The sequence below is a fragment of the Sander lucioperca genome, chromosome 13, assembly GCF_008315115.2.
Source record: "Sander lucioperca isolate FBNREF2018 chromosome 13, SLUC_FBN_1.2, whole genome shotgun sequence".
NCBI lineage: Eukaryota > Metazoa > Chordata > Actinopteri > Perciformes > Percidae > Sander > Sander lucioperca.
This window is the reverse complement of record NC_050185.1, coordinates 25923114-25934450: the sequence shown is the minus strand read 5'-3', so window position 1 is coordinate 25934450 and position 11337 is coordinate 25923114.

The window sequence follows — 11337 nt, the reverse complement described above, 5'->3', positions numbered from 1 at the left end:
TGCCAACTCGTTTCATTCATTCCATATATATATTATAAATATGCTTAACTGGCTGAAATCAGGGAAACCGTCAAGTGGGACGTCTTATGATAAAGTTGTTAGTCACGAAGGAGGAGAGGGACCAAGAGAGAGTGAGGATTTGGAGGCAACAGAGACGGAGAGAATAGAAAAAGAAAATGAGCGGTAGTCAGAAGATGCGCCGGAGGAAACCGAAGAGGAGGGAAGGAGATGGCAAAAAAGAGGTGATGAGGTTGAACACCAGACGGGGAAAAAAAGAAGGAAATATGATGACAATTATCTGGGTCTGGGCTTCACATGGATCGGCGATACAGATTGCCCGAAGCCTCAGTGCGTGTTGTGCAGTGAAGTTCTAGCAAACAGCTGTCTGAAGCCGTCTTATCTCCGTCGTCACTTGCACACGAAACATGGCAATTTAAGTCAAAAGCCCCATACATTTTTTAAAGCAAAGTTGGAGCAGTTGCAGAAAAGCCAAAAAAAAATGCAGTTTCATTCATGCGTTGGGTCTACGAAAGACGCATTACGGGCTTCATATCTGCTCAGTTACAGAGTAGGGAGAAAGGGGCTGCCGCACACAATTGCCGAAGACGTGTGTTGGCAGCGGCCAAAGAGATGGTGGAGTGTATGATTGGAGAGAAAGAGGCAACAAAGTTGGACATGATTCCTGTGTCCAATAACACTGTGTCGCGCCGCATTGATGCCATGTCTGAAGACATCCTGGCTACACTAGTCAGCCGTGTGAAGAAAAGTGAGTTTTACTCTCTGCAAGTAGACGAGTCTACAGATGTTGCAAATCTGGCCAATCTTCTTCTGTATGTCCGTTACCTTTTTGAAGGAACGGTACAAGAAGATTTTTTGTTCTGTCGGCCCCTTGCTACCCGAACAACAGGACAGGAAATCTTCAATTTAATTGATGTTTTTATGAGGACCAATGGGATCGACTGGGAGCGCTGTGTGGGAATTTGCACAGACGGGGCAAAATCAATGACGGGGAAACACACGGGGCTTATAGCTCATATTAGGAGAGTCTGCCCATCCATCAGCTGGTTACACTGCAGTATTCACAGAGAGGCCTTCGCAGCCAAAAACATGCCAGCTGATCTACTTGCAGTGCTGAACGACGCAGTCAAACTGGTGAACTTCATTAAAGCTCGTCCGCTAAATTCACGAATATTCACACTGTTATGTAATGAGATGGGCAGCGAACACAAATCACTGCTGCTGCACACAGAGGTGCGTTGGCTGTCCCGCGGCAAAGTGCTGACAAGGCTCTTTGAACTCCTACACGAATTGCAGCAGTTTTTTTAGGAGAATCCGTTTCATTTGGCCTCCAGTATGCATGACGAAGATTTTCTGAAAAGGCTTGCCTATCTAGCGGACATCTTCTCAGCTCTGAATAAACTCAATCTAAGTCTGCAGGGAGTCAGTGTAACTGTGTTCAACACACAAGACAGGATTGAGGCCATTGTAACGGGGCTGAAATTATATTATTACTTTTACGGTTGAAATTTCACCAAATCCTGATGAATATTGTTTTCTATAAGTTTAAGATGTGTTTTATTGCCTATATTTATGCCTGAATGGTGTATTCAGACCAAGGTGTTAATACCTGTACTGTCACTTTAAGAGGTCGCAGGCCTTGTGCCGTCATTCAGGTGCTTCTCTCAGTCCGCGCCAGACTAGCTGAGAGGAGATAAAGCCACCGTTCTGCCTTCATTAAAAGAGCAACCAGCAGCTGGTCGTGGTCCGGGTCCTTCCTTCACTCAGCACAACATAGAACACAACGCAGAACATACAAGGGTTAATGGACGTGCATCGAGCCTGATATAAGACTGTTAAAGACAATGCACGCCCGTTACAATGGTGCCGTGACCTTTCAAGGATTGGTCTGAAGAACGACGTCAGCTCGTTTGCTGTGGGAAGCTGCATTCACTCACCTTTTACCGTGGTCAGGTATTCCTTTGGACTGAAACCTGATGTTTATTTTTTTTGTCTTCATCAATATAACAGCACCTAAGAGAGTGATTTACTGAGAAATTGATTGCTGATTGATGTGATTATCCAGATCTGTTTTTTTGGTGCTCTTCCTATTTAACAATTGAGGTTTAATTTTATTGTTTTTTTTTCTCTCTCATATTTCTGTGTATGGAGTGACTGAAATATGGCAGAGGGTTACACATATTTTGTTGAGGGTGAAGGTAACAATGCTGAGCGTGACTCTATCGAGGACCAGTTTGGTGTGGGGAGGGGTTTGTTCTTTCGACCCTTGGAGTCCAGGACACCAGGGCTTAGTGTCACAGCATTACACACCCCACAGCTTACCTCTACACGTCATGTAGATCATACCATGCCAAGCCAAGTTGAGCAGAATCCAGACTTAGGCTCACTCATTACACAGTTAGCTGAGAAGCTAGGGGAGTCCATTACAGCTAAGCTGCAATCTGACAGGTGCACACACAACAGCAGTACTTCTGTACAACCCTCAGAAATGACATTGCCTAACGTCAAGGTTGTCATGCAGTCGGATGCAAAAGAGCCTCCTATATTCAGGGGTGATAGCTCAGACAAATTCACAGTTCATGAGTGGGAAAATCTTATGACACTGTACTTAAAGAAGCGAGCTATTCCAGTCCATGAGCATTCACAAGAAGTCCTGGCAAAGCTTATGGACAAAGCAGGGGATGTGGTGAGGATAAAGCTGCGTAACAACACATCTCTTAACCACACTGCGAATCCCCATGTGATTTTTGATATTCTGAAACAACACTTTAGCGAACTGACATACTCAAGCATGCCTTTGGCAGATTTTTACAATACATTGCCCATGCCAGGTGAAGATGCTATGGAATATTGGATAAGGCTAAATAAAACAGTTGATGTAGCAGATGAATATCTGAAAAGGCAAGGCCGAAGCATTGATGACCCAGGCCATGAAGTCAGTATGATGTTTATCAAGCACTGCCCAGACCAGTCTTTGGCAAGTGTTTTCAAGTTCAAGTCTGCGGAGAAATGGTCGGCAAGTGAGATCCAAGAGAGGCTTGATGAGCACATGCAGGGACGGAAAACCCAAGCTGCCACTGTTAGGCCACTTAAGCCGAGCACAGTAGAGCACAAAGTCCATTCCCAGTGTCATGTGCCTATAGCTGATAATACACCAGTCCTAAACACCACTGTACCGTCGGTGCCATCTCCGGTACCCATGACTACTGCGAGTGTTGACAATGTCTGCATGAGGAGTTTGGTGAACTTGTTAGATCGATTGGTTACACAGCATACACAAGTGCCAGCTAACCCCAGGGCTCAAGCCACAGTGCCTCGCTCTTCTCAAAAGGTATGCAGGGTTTGTGGGGCTTCTGATCATTTCACATTGTCTCACTGCAGGCGAGAGAACAGGTGTTTAAAGTGCTTATTGCCTGGTCACTGGAAGAGGGATTGCCCTGATCAGACCAACCAGCGCCGCTTTCAACCTGCCAACAGCGCTGGTGGACAGAACCAACGGTTAAACTAGAAAACCCACACCTTGGGAGGGGTGGTGTGGGTATTGTGGATGAATCCCTCTCTGATATACACGACCCAGCTCGTTTATATGAGGACTACTGCGCCGAAGCACCTAAGGGGACCCGAATAGTTATTCAGGCCACACAGAAGATCGAAGCTTTCAGTGAGTTGTTTTATGCTACTGTCCTTGTCAATCACAGTGTGCAGCTCAAAGGCATGTTGGACTCTGGCTCTATGGCATGTAGCATCAGCGAACATGCGGTAGAGAAACTCAGCTCTGTTGGTGTTTTGCCTGAGAAGCAACACCCTGAAGAAAATATCGTTTTGATTGGCTGTGGTGGTCTGCAGACTCGACCTGAGGGTTTTTATGACTTGGAAATGCAGCTCTACGGTGTTCGCTGTGTCGTACCTACCTTGGTTGTGCCTGGTCAGCATGATGATCTCATCTTGGGCTCAAATATCATCAAACACGTGATTCATGTTCTGAAGGGTGATAATGACTATTGGAACATGGCATCCAGACCTGAGCATCAGTCTGACCCCGATATTGAACAGTTCTTGTCGATGTTCACCAATGTCGAGCGTTGGAGAGGAAGTGAGGTTCCTGACAAAATAGGCACTGTCAAGCTCACCCAAGCAGTGACACTCCTACCCAGGCATGAACACTTAGTTTGGGGTAGACTCCCTGCTAGCGTGCCGATGTCACCTGGAAGCACCGTTGTCGTAGAGCCAACCAACTCCAAAGCCATGCCACGAGGTGTTCTAGTGGGCCGTCTTGTCACACCTCTCTGGGGTGATAGATGGGTGCCAATGACAGTTGTGAACCCATCTGACAAAGCTATCACACTAAAGAGAAATTGCAAATTGGCTGATGTGTTTCCATGCTTGGCAATCGAGGATCTAGCTGCTTCTCAGGGTCTACATGTGGCTTCAGAGAAACAACCAGACGCAGACAGCAAACAACCTGACATTGAGATACAGCAATTTCATACGGAGAAACAAGTACATGACACACTGCAGCAGCAACCTGACACCTCGCCCAGTGCCTATTTTGCTGATCAGTTGGCTAAAAGCTTGTTGGAGTTGGGCTTAAGTGACGTTGACATAGACACATGTCAGGTCAGTGAAGACTGTAAGTCTAGGCTCACACAGCTACTAATTGAATATCAAGACATCTTCTCCAAGCACTCATTGGACTGTGGTGAAGTCAAGGGATACACGCACCGCATTCATCTCACTGATGATCGCCCTTTTCGCTTGCCATACAGGAGAGTCCCTCCTGCCCACTATCAGAAGTTGAGGCAGGTTCTCACTGATATGGAGGAAAAGGGGATTATCAGGAAGTCCTCAAGCGAGTATGCTTCGCCACTGGTGATGGTGTGGAAGAAAGATGGTGGGTTGCGGATTTGCACTGATTTCAGGTGGCTGAATGCCCGAACCTTGAAGGACGCCCATCCCTTGCCGCACCAGTCTGACTGTCTGGCTGCTCTTGGTGGAAATTGCCTCTTTAGCACGATGGACCTCACTTCTGGCTTTTTCAACATCCCAATGCACGAAGACGACAAGAAGTACACAGCTTTCACAACCCCCCTTGGACTGCATGAATATAATCGCATGCCACAGGGACTGTGTAACAGTCCAGCGTCCTTCATGAGGATGATGATTGGGATCTTTGGGGACATGAACTTTACGAAACTCCTGTGTTATCTTGACGATCTTCTTGTTTTTGCATCATCAGAGGATGAGGCCTTGTCCAGACTTCGCACAGTGTTCCAGCGGTTGCGAGAGAACAACTTGAAACTGGCCCCGAAGAAGTGTCATCTGCTTCGAAAACAAGTCGGATTCCTTGGACATGTCATTACTGGTGAGGGTGTGGCCGTTGATCCTGCCAAGGTGGAGGTTATCACCAAGATGACAGTACGAGACCTCATGGAGGACGATGAGTGCACGCCTTCTCTCCGGAGAATCAAATCATTCCTTGGCATGGTATTTTACTACCAGCATTTCATCCCAAACTGTTCCTCCATTGCGAAGCCCTTGTTTGCACTTACGGCTGGTCAGAAGAGACGGGGACGGACAGCTAAAGATAAGAAGCCTCTAGGTGCCTATCGTCAGCTTACCCCTGCAGACTGGTCGGCGGAATGTGGAACCGCTTTTGACCAGTTGAAGACCATGCTGTTGGAATGTGTTGTGCTGGCCCATCCAAACTTTGACGAGCCATTTATCCTGTCAGTCGATGCATCATTGGACGGACTTGGTGCGGTGCTCTCTCAAGTGCCACGAGGAGAGTCCAAGGCCAGACCAGTTGCTTTTGCAAGCAAGACCCTCAGTGCGTCACAACGGAAATATCCAGCTCACAGACTGGAGTTCATGGCTTTGAAGTGGAGTGTATGTGAAAAGTTCAGCCACTGGCTAAAAGGCCGTAGCTTCACCATTTGGACAGATAATAATCCACTAACTTACCTGCTAACAAAGCCGAAGCTTGACGCATGTGAAATCCGCTGGGTCTCTAAGCTTGCGTCTTACTCCTTTGATCTCAAACACCTGCCCGGGAAAAGAAATGTGGTGGCTGACGCCTTGAGTCGCGACCTCTTCGCAAAGCCCATTTGTCAGAGACTGCTGAGGGAACCATACCCCACCCTGATTCAGGAAGCTGATGGGATAGAGGAGGATTCTGTGCAGGATGCTTTCAGAGTCAGCTGCCAGTCTCAAAGCTACAGATCAGAGGACCATCCAACATCCAAGGTGGCGTGTGATTCAGCCGAGATCAGAGCTCTTTGTCAGGCACACTGTGACTGGATTAATGCAGCGGAATCCAGGGCACTTTGTCTGGCACAACACGTCCGACAGCTGTCGAGTGGTCAGGATGTTGCGCCCATGTTCTCCGCTCAGGAGCTGCAGTTGAGTCAAGAGCAAGACCCCAGCATCGCTAAGGTGTTGCCTTTCGTTGCAGCCAGGAAGCGACCATCTAGGCGTGAAAGGCATGGCGCTGACTCGAAGGTCCTCAGATTGTTCAAGCAATGGGACAAGTTGGAAGTCCATGACGGGATGTTGTATCGGGTGACGAGAGATCCTGTGTCCAAGCAGAAAAGATCTCAATATGTGTTGCCTCTGAGTCTAAAGGAAAAGACATTGTTGGGCATTCACGATCTGGCAGGTCATCAAGGTCAGGACCGTACTCTCTCACTGGCAAGGCAGCGATTTTACTGGCCTGATATAGAGAGGGATGTGAGGACGCATGTCAGATGCTGTCAGAGATGTGTGTTTGGGAAGTCGCCGGAACCTGCTGCTCGTGCTCCCCTGGAAAGCATCAAGAGCTCTGCCCCGATGGAGTTAGTGTGCATGGATTTTTGGTCGGCAGAGGACGGCAAGCAGCGTTCTGTGGATGTCCTAGTGGTTACTGACCATTTCACCAAACTTGCCCATGCATTCCCTTGTGCTAATCAGACGGCAAAGCAAGTTGCCAAAAAGCTCTGGGACAATGTGTTCTGTGTTTACGGTTTCCCTGAGAGGATGCATTCTGATCAGGGCACCAATTTCGAGAGCAATTTGATTGCAGAGCTCCTTCGTCTGGCTGGTGTTGCAAAATCTCACACAACAGCCTACCACCCCATGGGCAATGGAGGAACAGAGCGATTCAATCGCACTTTGGGCAGCATGCTCCGTACCCTTCCCCTTAAGGAAAAACACCAGTGGCCACAACAAATCCAGACCCTCACGTTTGCCTATAACGCCACCGTTCATGAGACTACGGGTTATGCGCCCTTCTTCTTGATGTTTGGGCGTGTACCTAGATTGCCGGTGGATATTCTGTTTAAGCAGGTTTTGAACGACCCAGGAGTTGTTGACTATGACTCATATGCCAAATCCCTGCTTTTCTGCCTCAAAAGTGCTATGGAGATCGCCCAGAAACATTCTTCCACTGAGCAACAGCACCAGGCCCGGCAATATAACAGACGTGTCAAGGGTACCTACCTCTCTGTGGGAGATCGTGTTTTGGTAGCGAATAAAGGAGAACGAGGGAAGAGGAAGTTGGCCGACAAATGGGAGGATGGGGTGTACACAGTTGTTGGTGCAAATCCCAATATCCATGTCTACAAAATACAGGATGCAGAGGGACACACAAGAGTTGTGCACAGGAATCTTTTGTTGGAGGTCAACTTTTTGCCACTCTCTGGGATGGATGAGAGCCAGGATGCCCATACAAATTATCAGTCTTTGACCAGCGAGGGGTCTGATCGGGAAGACTGTGACTCTGGTGATGATACCGCCTCAGTGTCTGTGTTGTTGACTCAAGATGACAGTGTACAGAATCTGTCAAATTCCCGAGATGGTGAGAGTCTTGCAGTTTTGTCACCTGAAGTCCCGCCTGACTCTGAGTCGGCTGATTCAGAAGAGCTGGACCAGTCTGGTCCAGTGCACAGTCCAGTCGCTGCCATTGCTGACTGTCCATCCATCTCACCTGCACCACGATCAGATATTTCACACTCACCACATGCTGACACCTTGGTTCACACTGACCCGCACACAAACACTGCAGCTGATGGTCATGTTAGAACGCGTGCAGGGAGAGTAGTGAAATCAGTGAACAGACTGATAGAATCCATGGTTCAGAAACCATTTTTGAGGGGTTCAAACATTTTGTTTGGGGGCCATTCACAATCTCTCTTTGTTTTGCAGAGATAAGCCTTGATATATGTTGGTCATGTTATTGTAGTATATGTTATATTATTTTTTTAGGACAGAGTTATGAGCATTGATACGTGTAAATGTCTGTGGAACAAGGTTTTTTTTTTTGGGCCAAGTGTTGTGTGGCGTATCAGGCGTCGCATTGAGCTGAGGGGATTCAGAGACCTGATCAACCTCTTTCTTCCCTGAACCTTGTATGTGAGGTAACTTCTAAGTTGACTGTGGACTAGGTCTTTTGTTTCATTTCTGCCAGATTGTGTCAGTAGTAGACATATTGTATGCTCCTTGTAGTCCTGAGACTTCGTTATCAGGATGTTGGTGAATTTCAGAAGGGGTGAATGTAACTGGGCTGAAATTATATCGTTACTTTTACGGTTGAAATTTCACCAAATCCTGATGAATATTGTTTTCTATATGTTTAAGATGTGTTTTATTGCCTATATTTATGCCTGAATGGTGTATTCAGACCAAGGTGTTAATACCTGTACTGTCACTTTAGAGGTCGCAGGCCTGTGTGCCGTCATTCAGGTGCTTCTCTCAGTCCGCGCCAGACTAGCTGAGAGGAGATAAAGCCACTGTTCTGCCTTCATTAAAGAGCAACCAGCAGCTGGTCGTGGTCCGGGACCTTCCTTCACTCAGCCAACATAGAACACAACGCAGAAATACAAGGGTTAATGGACGTGCATCGAGCCTGATATAAGACTGTTAAAGACAATGCACGCCCGTTACACCATGATAAAGAGCTACGGTTCTGGGCGAGTTGTGTGAGTGGGAACACACACTTGCGTTTCCCTACGCTTCACGAGTTCTTGGGGGAAAATGACGTGGACCTGGGTGAGCATGTAAAAAGTCTCATAATTGAACACCTCAACCAACTCGCCGAGCAGCTACGGAAACACTTCCCACCTATGGACACATCTCGTGCTTGGATTCGCAATCCATTTGAAGTTTCCCTGCCCGTCCCACAGCTGTCATTTCACGAGCAGGAGCAGCTGATCGAGCTGTCATCTGATGGAGCACTGCAGTTACAGTTCAAACGAAAGCCACTTGTGGATTTTTGGACCGAGTCACTGACATCATACACAGTCTTAGCAAAGCAAGCCTTGAGAGTTTTGATGCCCTTCGCCACAACTTATCTCTGCGAGGCTGGTTTCTCTGCTATGGCAGCAGTTAAAACTAAACATCGGCAAAGACTGGATGCTGTTGAGAAGGAATTGAGGCTTAAACTGTCTTCCATTGCGCCAAACTTTGGAGAGCTTTGTGCCAAGATGCAAGCCCACCCGTCGCATTAATATGGGTAAGTATTTGATATTATTGCTACACATATAGGCCTACTGGGAATACTAACACATCCTCCTCCCGTCTCACACACCTCCCTCTCCATCTCTCCTCTCTCTATCTCTCCATATCTCATCTATCGTCTATCTCTCTATGCTCTCTCTCCCTCTCTCTCGCTCATCGATCCTCTATCTCTCTCTACTATCTCACTCATATCTCACTCAAATCCTCCTAGTCTTTCTATCATCCTCTCTCTCGCTCTCATGTCTCTACTGTCTTCTCTATGATACCTATCATCCTCTCATCTCGTGTCTCTATCTCTCTTCTGCTATCCTCTCTCTCTCTCTCTCTCTCTATCTCTCTCTCTCTCTCTCTCTACGTCTGTTATCTTCTATCTCTCTCTCTATCTCACTCTCTCTCTCTCCCTCTCTCATCTCTTCTCTCTCTCTCTCTCTCTCCCTCTCTCTCACTCTCTCTCCTGTCTCCCTCTCTCTCCTCTGTCTCATCGTTCTCTCTCTACCTCTCTCTCCTCTACTCTCTCGTCGCTCTCCTCTCTCTCTCTCTCTCTCTATGTCTCTCTGTCTCTCTCTCTCTCTCTACTCTCTCTATCTATCTCTCTGCTCTTCTCGTCCGCTACACTCTCTCTCTCTCTACTCTGCTATCTCGTATCTCTCTCTCTGCTCTCTCTCTCTGTCTCTCTATCTGTCTCTCTCTATCTCGTATCTCTCTCTATCTCCTCTGCTCTCTACTCTCTCTCTATCCTCTCTCTCTCTCTCCTCTCTCTCTGTCTCTCTCTCTGCGCTCTATCTCTCTCTCTCTCTCTCTATCTCTCTACTCTCTATCTCTCTCTCTCTCTCCCTCTCTCTCATCTCTTCTCTCTCTCTCGCTCTCTCTCTCTCTCTCTCTCTACTCTATGTCTCTCTCTCTCTCTCTCTGTCTCTCTCTCTTTCTCTCTGCTCTCTCCTCTCATCTGATCTCTCTCTCTCTGTCTCTCTCTATCTCTCTCTGTCTCTCTCTCCTCTATCTCTCTCTCTCCTCTCTCTCTCTCTCTCTCTCTCACTCTCTCTCTATCTGTCTCTCTGTGTCTCTCTCTCTCTCTCTCTATCCTCTCTCTCTATCTCTCTCTATCTCTCTCTGTCTCTACTCTCTCTCTCTCTCTCTATCTCTCTCCCTCTACTCTCTCTCTCTATCGTCTCTCTCTGTCTCTCTCTCTGTCTCTCTCTCTCTCTCTCTCTCTCATCTCTCCCTCTCTCTCTCTCTCTCTCTCTGTCTCTCTGTCTCTCTCTCTCTGTGTCTCTCTGTCTCTCTGTCTCTCTCTCTCTCTGTCTCTCTCTCTCTCTCTCTCTCTCTCTCTCTCTCTCTCTCTCTCTCTCTCTCCCTCTCTCTCTCTCTCCCTCTCTCTCTCTCGCTGCAGGCTGAGCGACTTTTGTGCTGCTCTTGAAAAGTTCCAGATGGATCCTCTTTTATCCTCTTTTAATTTATTTTATGTTTGAGCCTATGCTCTTTGTTACTTAATTATGTTGTGGATCGTGTGTAGGCTAATTTTACTGTCGCACTTGAAAAGTTTCAGATTGATCCTCGTTTTTATTTATTTTATCTATTTTGGACCCTATTCTCTTTAATGTTATGGATCTTTGTAACTTCATTGCAATTTAATTAAATGTACTGTAGTTCTAATTTCCATAACCGTTATGTTATGAAGATGATGATGCTAGCTCCACGGTCATTTAATAGGCTTAGCCTATTGCTGCAATGTTTCTTTTACGCGGCTGAAAATAACCGTGCTTTCTGTCACTGAGCCTGTCTGTCACTCGTCCTTTTAAAAGCGGAAGCTTGTGCGTAGCTTTGTTGCAT